We start from the raw sequence: 11,466 nt of genomic DNA, 5'->3' as shown, positions 1-11,466 counted from the left end.
CTTTTATTCCCATCAACAGTATATGAGGGTTCCTTTTTCTCCATGTCCTTGCCAGCATTTCTTATTGCCTGTCTTTTGGATATAAGCCACTTTAACTGGGGTGAGATGGTATCTCATTGTAGTTTTGACTTGCATTTCTCTGATTATCAATGCCTTTGAGCACCTTTTCACATACCTGTTTGCCTTTTGCATGTAATCCATTGAGAAATGTTTATTCAAATCTTTTGTCCATTTTCTAATCAGATTATTATATTTTTTTCTATAGAGTTGTTTGAGCTACATGTATATTCTGGTTATTAATCCCTTGTCAGATGGATAGTTTGAAAATATTTTCTTCCATTTTGTGGGTTATTTCTTCACTTTATTGATTGTTTTCTTTACTGTGAAGAAGCTTTTTAACATGATATGATCTCATTTGTCTTTTTTTGCTTTTTGCCTGTGTCTGTCGGGTATTTCTCAAGAAATCATTTCCCAGTCCAATGTCCTAGAAAGTTTTCTCAAAGTTTTATTTGAGCAGTTTCATAATTTGAAGTCTTAGAGTTAAGTCTTAATTTCATTTTGATTTGATTTTTGTATATGATGAGAGATAGATGTCAAGTTTCATTATTTTGCATATGGGCATCCAGTTTTCCCAGTACCATTTATTGAAGAGGCTTTTCTTTTCCAATGTATGTTTTTAGAACTTTTGCCGAAAATGAGTTTACCATTGATGTAAGGATTTATTTCGGGGTTCTTTATTCTGTTCCACTGGTATGTGTATTTGATTTTGTGTCAGTACTATGTTGTTTTGTTTACTATAGTTCTATAGCATAATTTGAAGTCAAGTAATGTGATCCCTCTAGTTTTGTTCTTTCTCCTTATAACAGGTTTGGCTATTCTGGGTCTTTTGTGGTTCCATATAAATTTGAGGATTATTTTTTCCATTTCTGTAAAGAATGTCATTGCTATTTTGATAGGGATTGCATTAAATCTATAGATTCCTTAGAGAAGAATTGACATTTTAACAGTATTATTTTTTTCAAACCATGAACATTGATTATCTTTCATTTTTTTGTGTCCTGTTCAGTTTCTTGCATCAGTGTTGTATAGTTTTCATTGTAGAGAAATTTCACTTCTTTGGTTAAGTCCTAGGTATTTTATTTTATTTGTAGCTATTGTAAATGGGATTATTTTATTGATTTTTTCTTTCAGATTGTTCACTGTTGTCATATAGAAGTACTACTGATTGGCTGGACATGGTGGCTCATGCCTGGAATTCCAGCATTTTGGGAGATCAAGGCAGGTGGATCACTTGAACCCAGGATTTTGAGATCAGCCTGGGCAATATGATGAAACCCCATCTCTACAAAAAATACAAAAATTAGGTGGGTGTGATGGCATGTGCCAGTAGTCCCAGCTACTTGGGAGGCTGAGGAGAGAGGATGGCTTGAACCCAGGAGGCAGAGGTTACAGTGAACTGAGTTCATGCCACTGCACTTCAGCCTGGGTGACAGAGTGGGGCTCTGTGTCAAAAAAAACAGAAAAAAAAGCTACTGATTTTTATATGTTGATTTTGTAACCTGCAACTTCACTGAATTTGTTTATCAGTGCTAATGGTTTCTTGGTGGAGTCTTTAGATTTTTCCAAAAATAAAATCATAATTATCTGCAAACAGGAATAATTTAACTTCCTCCTTTCCTATTTGAATTTCCTTTATTTCTTTCTCATGTGTAATTCCTTTAGCTAGAACTTCCAGTAATATGTTGAATAGCATGGTGACCAGTGGGTATCCTTGCTATGTTCCAGATCTTAGAGAAAAGCCTTTCAGCTTTTTCCCATTTAGTAAACTAGCTGTGGATCTATAATATATAGCTTTTATTATGTTGAGGTACATTCCTTCTATACCTAGTTTCCTTGTTATTTTTTAAAATTATGGGTGGATGTTAAATTTTATAAATGCTTTTTCAGTATCAATTGAAATGATCATATGGTTTTTGTCCTTCATTCTGTTGATATGATTTATCGCATTGATTGATTCACATATGTTCAGCCATTCTTGCATCCCAGAGATAAATTCCACTTCATTATGATGAATCAGATTTTTTAATATGTTGTTGAATTTGTTTGATAGTATTTTGTTGATAATTTTTGCATCCATATTCATTAGTGGTATTGGCCTGCAGTTTCCCTTTTTTTGATATGTTTTTGGTTGGTTTTGGTACCAGGGTAATACAAGCCTCACAGAAGAATGGATTTGAAAGTATGTCATTCTCCTCTATTTTTCGAGATAGTTTGCATAGGATTGGGGTTAATACTTCTTTAAATGTTTGGTAGAACTTAGCAGTAAAGCCATGGAATCCTTAGCTTTTCTCAGCTGAAGACATTTTATTGCAACTTTAATCTTGTTATTTGTTATTGTTCTGTTCAGGTTTTGGATTTCTTCATGGTTCAGTGTTAGCAGGTTGTATGTGTCTAGGAGTTTGTTCGTTTCTAGATTTTCTAATTCATTGGCATATATAATTGTTCATAGTAGCCACTAATGATCTTCTGAATTTCTACAGTATCAGTTGTAAAGACTCCTTTTTCATCTCTGATTTTATTTATTTGGGTCTTCTTTTTTATGTTTTTAGTTAGGTTTATCAATTTTGTTTAACTTTTCAAAAAAACCAGCTTTTAGTTTATTGACCCTGAATAACCAGCAGTGATATGCAGGTAGATATCACAGGTTTTGGGTGAGACTGAGAGTTGCTGGCTTCAGGAGAAACTCAGTACATTTCTAGTGGTGGTGGCTATAGAGGCAGACTCCTACTTGAGAAAAGCAGAAGGAAAAGAATAGGGGGCTTTGTCTTGCACCGTAGGTATCAGCTCTGCCACAGGGGATATATTGAACACCAAGTGGGTGCTTTACCCTGCTATGGCTGAGCTGGTATCCAAGATGCAATACAAAGTCCTCTCCACTCTTCACTCTCCTATCAAGTGGAAAAAAAGGTGTCTCCTTTGGAGCTGTAAGCTGTGCAGCATGAGATTAATGAAGAGGTGGCACCAGCACTTCCTCAGCCATCCTGGTTGGTGTCTCAGTATGTCACATGCCCGCCCCTCCCCTTCCCCTCAATCCACTGGCTCTAAGCCCAGTTTAGCTCTAGGATTTGCCTAGGATATTCGGCCAACGTGGCCTAGACTGCCTTTCAGTTTATTCAGACTTCAGAGCACTCCAGCCTAAGGTGGTGAGGCTTGTCAGGACTCAAATTCTGACTGTTGGGATGGATGATTTCCTTCTTGCTAGAGCTGGCTTAAATGCTCTCTCCATGGGCAGGCATCATCTGAGGGTGTTCCAGTTTTGCATTCTTCTATAACAAGGCAGCACTAAGTACTATATTCAATGCAGTCTCACAGTTACGGTACTCACCCTCTTTCAAGTGCATGGATTATCTCTCTATACCACCTGGCCACTGTTGTGGGATGAAAGAGGGGTGGCATTGATGATTCAAAACTGTTTCTCCTACTTCTTAAGTGCTTCTGTCAATGATATGAACTTTTTGGTCCTAGGTGATTTTTTTTTTTTTTTGTAGACAGTTGTTAAATTGATGTCCTTGTAGAAGGGACAATTGGTGAAGTCTCTTATTCTACCATTTTGCTTTGTTACTTTTGCCATATCTAAATTTTAAAAATTCCAGAAGGAGAAGATAAGAGAGAGGAGAAAATTATTTAAGAAAATTTCCAAATCTTTAGGTCAGCTATTATCAAATAATTAGTACTCACCAGGGTCTAGGAGAATGAAAGAAGTGGAGTCCCACCACAACACATCACTGTGTCATTTTATATTATTGGGGTTAAGAGAACTTTCTATAAACTTATAAGAAGAAAATATATTAGAGAATTTCATACAAATGACCTGGGAATTAGAAGACATCTAGACTTCTCAACAGAAATAATTTAAACTTGAAAAGAACAGAAAAATGGCTTCAAAAAAATCTGAGGAGAAATGATTTTCTGCTTAGAACTATATGCCCAGCTAAATTATGAATACATGTGAATCTAGAATGAAGATAATTACTAAATATTCTTGGTTTCAAAGATGTATCTCCCATGAATCATTTTAAAGAAAATTGTAAGAAAATATACTTCACTAAAATAAGGGAGTAATCTAAGAAAAGAGTGGGTTCTGATATTCAAGAAATAATGGCTTTAATCTAAGAGAAGTGATGGGAATCTCCAAAATGATGGTGAAGAAGTAACATCAAATAATACCAGTGAAAGAAACCTAGAGATCAATTTATTTAAATTGGGTCACATAAAAATGGGTAGGAGATATTTCTTCAAACATATGAAAAAAAAGAATACTTAATCTATAGAAATATTGCATGGAGATTTATACAACTGGGGGAGGGCTGCAGATTTAATTAATGATAAAAACAAAGAAGACAAAAATGAGGCACTTATTAATCTAAAAAACCAAAAATTCATAGGAAAATGATCATGGATTATTATAGGCTCTGTTATGAAAATAATTAAAATAAAATATACACACTGAGTTTTTATTTAGCCGAATATTTTATATAACTATATTAGGATGATAGAAAAGTAGAAAGTGCTTACATAAAGGCTGTGTGAGAAGAGAAGGGGTTGCTTAAAGACAGTGGAAGTCTTATCTTTTCTAGTGGAAATGAATAGATAACCCCTAAACTGATAAATGAAGAAAGTAATAATATAAGAATATTATTTTCCACAGAGAGATTGAATAATACACAAACAGTTTGGTAAAAGGATTTGAATATGCTGGCCAATGGGAAATGTGGGTGAGAAGGAGTAAATGGTAGTGGTCTTTCATTATGAATGCTATGTAAATATTTTATTCCTCATACTATTTATACAAATAACATTGCCAAAAATAAAATTACGTTATATAAAATAAAATCCTCTCTCTTAAATGCTGTAAAAGAGTAATATTTGCCTCAAAACAGACCTAGTGAGAAGTTTATTGTAAATTCATCTTTATTTTATAAATTTTAATTTTGGAATTTATCCTTTCAAGACATGTATACTCACTGCTTAAAGTTGGAAGGCATGAGACTTCTATTGTCAGACAAATTTATCTCTGTCTTAATTCACATTCACCCTTATTAAAATCAGCAGTGGCCATAAACAAATTACAAATTGTTGGGCTTTCCCCTAAGTATGTTTACCATCATTGGTTTTAAGTATTATGTTCAGTAATCTCACACAGTTTAATATTCATAATAAAGAAATAAATTCATTTTCATTTCTTTTAGGTAATGAACAGCGTTATTCTGAATTTTAAGCAAGATGGGCTGGAGATATAACTAATGATGGGCAAAACACAAATTTTAATATAAGAAGTCATTTTTTGGGTAAAGCTACAAGTTAACTATAGTTCTAAATCATTTTATTTTGTATTTTATACAAGACCAAGGATAAAGGGGTAGGAAATAAGCATGTTTTTTCCTTTAGAGATGGTGATAAAAATTAAAATAGACTGTTTAATCCAGTAGAAATAATGGTGTACAATGATCATGGGAAAAAGAAAAAAATATATATTCACAATGGCAGAGAGTAAAGGCTCATTTAAGAAGTGAAGGTCATAGATAAATATAAAATTATCTCTGGGTATATCTATCAATACACCAGTAAAATATATTCCTAAGAGTTGAGTCTTTCTGTGGAATAGTAAGGGTTTAACAAAAGCATGATGAAGATAGTCATTGGGTGAACTGAAGCCTTGATGTACCTGGATAGATCCATAAGTGTTGATCAAAAAGTGGGGAATGTGTAAATAATATAATAGTGTTCCTTAATTTCACAGGATGCTGACAATACACTTTGCAACTTTATACATTTTATACATTATAATAAATGGAAACATCTTATTAACATTTTTATTTTATTTCTGTTTTAAACTTTTACTCGTCTACTTTAGATTGCGAAAGTTATATTTATTTTTAAGAGCTCAAATAGACAAAAATCTAACCTCTAAATTCTCAGGTATGTTGCACTGAAACCCCACTCCTTTCTGTTGCTTGGATGTCACCTTTAATGCTGATTTATCTCTGATTATCTCTCACTGAAATGAGTATTTTTAATTCATTGTTAGGGATATACGGCAAATTATCCCAATATTTTCAATTTGCTTACTTTTTCTAGTACAGCGGTTCTTAGACTTGAGGAAGGATTAGAATCACTTGAGAGTTTGTTAAAACAGATATTGCTGCTCTGTAGTTTCAGTTTCTGATTTAGTAGGTCTGCTTTGAGGCTTGAAAATTTACATTTCTAACATGATCTCAGAAGATTCTGATGATGCCAATAGGAGCAACATACATTGAGAACACTGCTATTGATTATATATAATTTTTTGATAATTTGAAAACTTAACCAATCAGAATCTGTTCACTAAGCATCTCTTAGGCATTATGTTAGGGACAGAGATTACAGTGTTATTCTGAATTCAATAGGTCTGTGGTGTTAAGGCTTGAAAATTTACATTTATAACATACTCTCAGACAATTCTGATGATGCCAAAAGTAACAATACATATTGAGAATACTGCTTTTGACTGCATATAATTTGTTGTAAGCATGATTGTAAACATACCAGGAAGTCTAACAATTTATAATTTGCTTACGGCCACTGCTAGTTTTACAAAGGTGAATATGAATCAAATAAGTCAAAAATTTTTCTGGAAGGAGAAGTAAAGACATAGCCCTCATGCCTGGCAGCATCAGATTACAGGGACGAAAAAGACAAACTATGTGCTTTGGGACTATTGAGTCTAAACAAAGCTTTTAAACTAATTTTCCATCATAAGGATAAAATCTTGGACCTTCTAAAGCAGTACTGTCCAAAAGAAACAGGCTATGAGCCAGAAATATAATTTTAAATATTCTAGTAGCCATATTAAAAAAGAAAAAAATAAATGAGTTAAATCAATTTTAATAATATATTTTATTTATAAAAATATACCTAAAATATTATTTTAACATGTAATCAGTCTAAACATAATTAATGAGATATTTTACAGTCTTTGTTTTCATACTATGGTATAAATTATGGTGTAATTTATACCTACCACCCATCTCAATTTGGACTGGTCACATTTCCAGTGCCCAAAAGCCCACATGGTTAATGGCTTCCATATTGCAGAGCAGAGCTATGGAGAACAAAAAAGCTATCAAGAACCAATCCATGTTGTCCAGGATTTTAGTTGTGACTTCTACGACAATCTCCATAACCATATTTTCATGACTGACTTCTCATTAGGGATTCTGTTCTGTATTTCTTGCTCATTATGGCTCTTCTTAGATTTATTTCCATTATCAAATTTGAAACTTCTAAAGTACTTTTTCCCAAACTAAATTTTTGACTTTCCTGTTTCTTTCAGTGCTTTTTCAGGTTAAAAACTCAATGTCATTTTTGATTCCTTGTTTTTCTGATACTTTATCCTGAGATTCTAAATACTACTCTTATTTTGGATTGGGCCTTTTCGATCAATATTTCGTTTATTCAACCGGCTCCCATCTCTTTTCTGCACTTCATTCACTATTTCTTAAAGCATATTGCATTCTTGGCACTATACTGTGCTGTAGAGATAAAAAGATAAGTAAGATGCAGCATCTGCCCTCAAGAAATCTGCATTCTCTCTTCCTTCACTAACTCATCTTGTTATGACAGTAGGACTGTCATCCTGTGCCTTTCCTGCTCAGAATGCCCAGTGTTCAAATATCCCATTGGCTGCAACATACAACTCAAATATGATTCCATTTCCATACATTATCTTTACAGCGCTATATATAACCATTCTATAGCACACAACCTCTGCTCAAATTGGTTTCTTTCCTGTTCCTGCATTCTAATCTCTATGATTTTGTGCCTGGTGTTCCACATGCCTGATTCTGTGTGTTTTTAATTCATATTTATTATTTTAACTTTTAAAATCTCTGACATATTTTCTCTTTGGAAAATGACTATAATTTCCAAGGTGAAGATTGCTTATATTGGAGTGAGTTCAAAATAAGAAGATGTTTACTTGAAATGTTGACAAAAGCTGCAAACATTCAGGAAGGTTTCTTGTTCAAAAAAGTAAATCGACAATAGCAATTATGACAAAAACAAAGCACACTTGGAACAAGTGTCCAATCTTATGAAAATCCTTTGCCAAAGAATGCTGTTTAGTTCATGAAAGAAGGAACACTTGAAGGGAAACAAAATACTTATTCCCAAAATATTGAGGATCGTTAATACACTGAACACACAAGGAAACACTCTGTCGAAGCCTCTATTTTCAGTGTGATAGCACATAAATCCTTTCTTCCCAAGGACAGAACTTGCTTATCAGCCCAGAGAAGGCACCAGTAGGCACTGGAGAAAACTGGAAACAGATTTTACAATTTTGCTACATTTTCCTGCTGCTTAAAAGACTGAAACAGCAACAGCTCTCTCTTTTGTCTTGTCACACAGAATGTGCGGCTTTTTGTAAAAATGCCATTTAAACAAGGCCCCTACACCACTGCCTTGAGAGAGAAATGCTTTTGTACTGAGGCCTCTCCCTTGTGATTGGTATAGTACATGTTAATAAACTTCTGCTGGTTTTTCTTCTGTTAATATGATTTTTGTTTTCAGGAGGGTATCTCAACTTAGAACCTAAAAAGAGATAGAGAAAAAAAAAAAGAAAAGAGTTTTCCCGCCTACCACTAGTTAATCCTAAATGACTAATTCTGCCTGGAGCTAATCGATTAGATAAAACATAGCAAGGCATTTTCCCACCAAGGTGTTCCCAAATAAAATATTCTTTCACTGAATAATATACATCAAAAGATACTCCTACCTTGGTACTGAAACTTTACCTATTTCCTAAAGATGGAATTCTCAGGACTCCTAATACCTGTTAACTTTGTAAGAGATAGTATTACTTACCAATTAACACAAAACCTAATGAGGCATTATAAAGGTAGACAAATGCATAATCTATTCAAACTAAAAATATATAAAGATAATCTAATATTTAAAATTCTTGGGCCGGGAACAGTGGCTCATACCTTTAATCCTAGCACTTTGGGAGACCGAGGTGGGTGGATCACCAGAGGTCAGGAGTTTGAGACCAGGCTAGCAAACATGGCGAAACCCCATTTCTACTAAAAATACAAAAATTAGCCAGGTGTGGTGGCACGTGCCTATAATCGCAGCTACTCAGGAGACTGAGGCAGGAGAATCACTTGAACCTGGGAAGCGGAGGTTGCAGTGAGCTGAGATAGTTCCACTGCACTTCAGCCTGGGTGACAGAGAGAGACTCTGTCTCAAATAAATACATAAATAAATAGTTTTCCTGCCTTCACTTGTTGTGAATTTGCTACTTTCTAATTGACCCAAATAAGTTACATATCCAGGCCCAGAGTCATTGTGGAATTTCCAAAAAAAAGAAAACACTAAAATTTAAGTCACAATTTTAATAAAACAAAAATTATAGAAAGCCCATTCTGACACTTAAGAACAGTATAATCTTAACAGTTAACATATACGTAAATCTAATTTTCTTCCTGCCTTTGACATTTTAAAATGGAAATAACTTCTCTACTCACTATAATGCAAAAGTTTATTTGTGTCTTTTATTTTTAATTTTTATTTATTTTTGTAAAAACATGGGTTTCATTATGTTGTGCAGGCTGGTTTCAAACTCCTGGCCTCCAGCAATCTTCCTGCCTCAGCCTCCCAAAGTGCTGGGATTACAAGCATGAGCCAGCAGATCCAGCACACCCAGCTGCCTTTTTTTGTTTAAGGTAATTAGTGAAATACGTTTTCTATTTTTGCATTTAAAATAAAATGTGATATATACTTTTCTTATTCCTTTTAATTTTTCTAAAGTGTATTGTTCCAATTTAATATTTCTTTTAATTTTAACCTTTATAATATTTACTCTAACTTGAGGAAAATTTTGTAGTATAACATACATGCAGAAAAGTACAAAAAAACATAAGTGGGCAGCTCACATCTCACAAACTAAATATAACTGTGTAAATCCACCAGGATAAAAAAACAGGGCATCACCAGTAGCTCAAGCGCTTTTCACCCACCCTCTCCCATACTCTTCCTCCTCAAAAATAACCTCTATTCTGATTTCTATCACCATTGACTAGATATACTTTTTCAAATGTATACAAGTAAAATTATATAATCTCAATCAACTTATGGAGCTTTATTCATGTTGCATGTAGCAGTATTTTATTTAATTGAATTGGTACATAGAATTCTATATATGAATATACATACAAATTGTATATGTGTGGGTATGGACCAGTGTCCACTATTTATTCTATTTATTCTATTTTTGATGACCGTTTATTTGATTCCAGTTTTGTGGCCACAGTAAAATGGTGCTTTCTTGGTAAACTTGTACATGACTTTTAGTACAAATATGCACATTTTGAATGGTTATGTATCTCATACTCTATACATAAAAGTATAGGTTTATACTCACCAGTGTATAACTAAAAGAATTGGGGGACATACCTACAATAAATACCTGTGAATACTGGATACATATACGCATACTGTATTAGTTTATCATGGGAACAGCACCAAGGGGATGGTGATAAACATTCAGGAGAAAGCACCCCCATGATTTAATCACCTTCCACTAGGCCCTACCTGCGACATTAGGAATTACAATTTGACATTTTGGGCAGGGACACAGATCCAAACCATAGAAAGTAGTGTTCACTTTTAGTAGAAAATGCCAACCAGATTTTCAGAAGTTTGTGCCTATTTTTCTTTCCTCCAGCAGCGAATGAGATTTTTATTATTGTAGGTGTTCTCAGTCACTGGTGCTATCAGTTTTTGTGTTAGGCATTAATTAATTTTATCCATTCTGGTACATAATGGAATCTAATTGTGGTTTTTTTTTATAATTCCTTGTCAAATGAACAGTAAACACATTTTAACTTGTTTGTTCGTCATTTGGATATTCTATTTTATGAAGTATTATCTTTACATCATATTTTGTTTTGGGATTGTCCATTCTCTAGTGGCTATTTTTCTTTTGTGCTATGTGTCTTTATATTACCGATGTATAGTGTCCTTAAAAATGTGTTCTGGGTATTTTTATTATGACCAGCTTTTCCCAAAGTGTGCCTGAGTTTTTAATTTTTTTGAATTATTTGATGAGTACAAGTTCTTAATTTTACTAAAGCCCGATTTCTCAATATTTTCTCTTATTATTTAGTGCTCATTGTGTCTTACTTAAAAGATTTTTGCTGATGTGAACATCTGGAAGATACTCAATATTTTTCTTCTAGAAGTTTAAAATTGTTATTCTTAACATTTAGATCTAACATATACAGTATTCTCTGTATACAATCAAGTCTTTTGAAAATAAAGAAAAATGTATTCATTTTTAAAAATACTGACCTTTTTATTTTCTTTCTTTCTCTCTCTCTCTTTCTTTCTTTCTTTCTTTCTTTCTTTCTTTCTTTCTTTCTTTCT

At 33.5% G+C, this 11,466-nt stretch overlaps 1 long non-coding RNA gene across 1 annotated transcript in view; it reads left to right on the top strand.

Moving 5' to 3' along the window:
• The first annotated feature begins 381 nt into the window (after positions 1 to 381).
• LOC116550656 overlaps positions 382 to 11,466 on the top strand; it is a 557,810-nt gene continuing 546,725 nt past the window's right edge. The window contains exon 1 of the long non-coding RNA XR_004268519.1: positions 382 to 539. This is a non-coding gene — a long non-coding RNA (uncharacterized LOC116550656). The remainder of the gene's footprint in view (positions 540 to 11,466) is intronic.

Source organism: Sapajus apella, unplaced genomic scaffold, assembly GCF_009761245.1.
Source record: "Sapajus apella isolate SASKATOON/1434 unplaced genomic scaffold, GSC_monkey_1.0 scaffold1, whole genome shotgun sequence".
NCBI classification, from domain to species: Eukaryota; Metazoa; Chordata; class Mammalia; order Primates; family Cebidae; genus Sapajus; species Sapajus apella.
The sequence above is the reverse complement of the archived record's forward strand: the minus strand, read 5'-3'. Positions and strand labels throughout refer to the sequence as shown.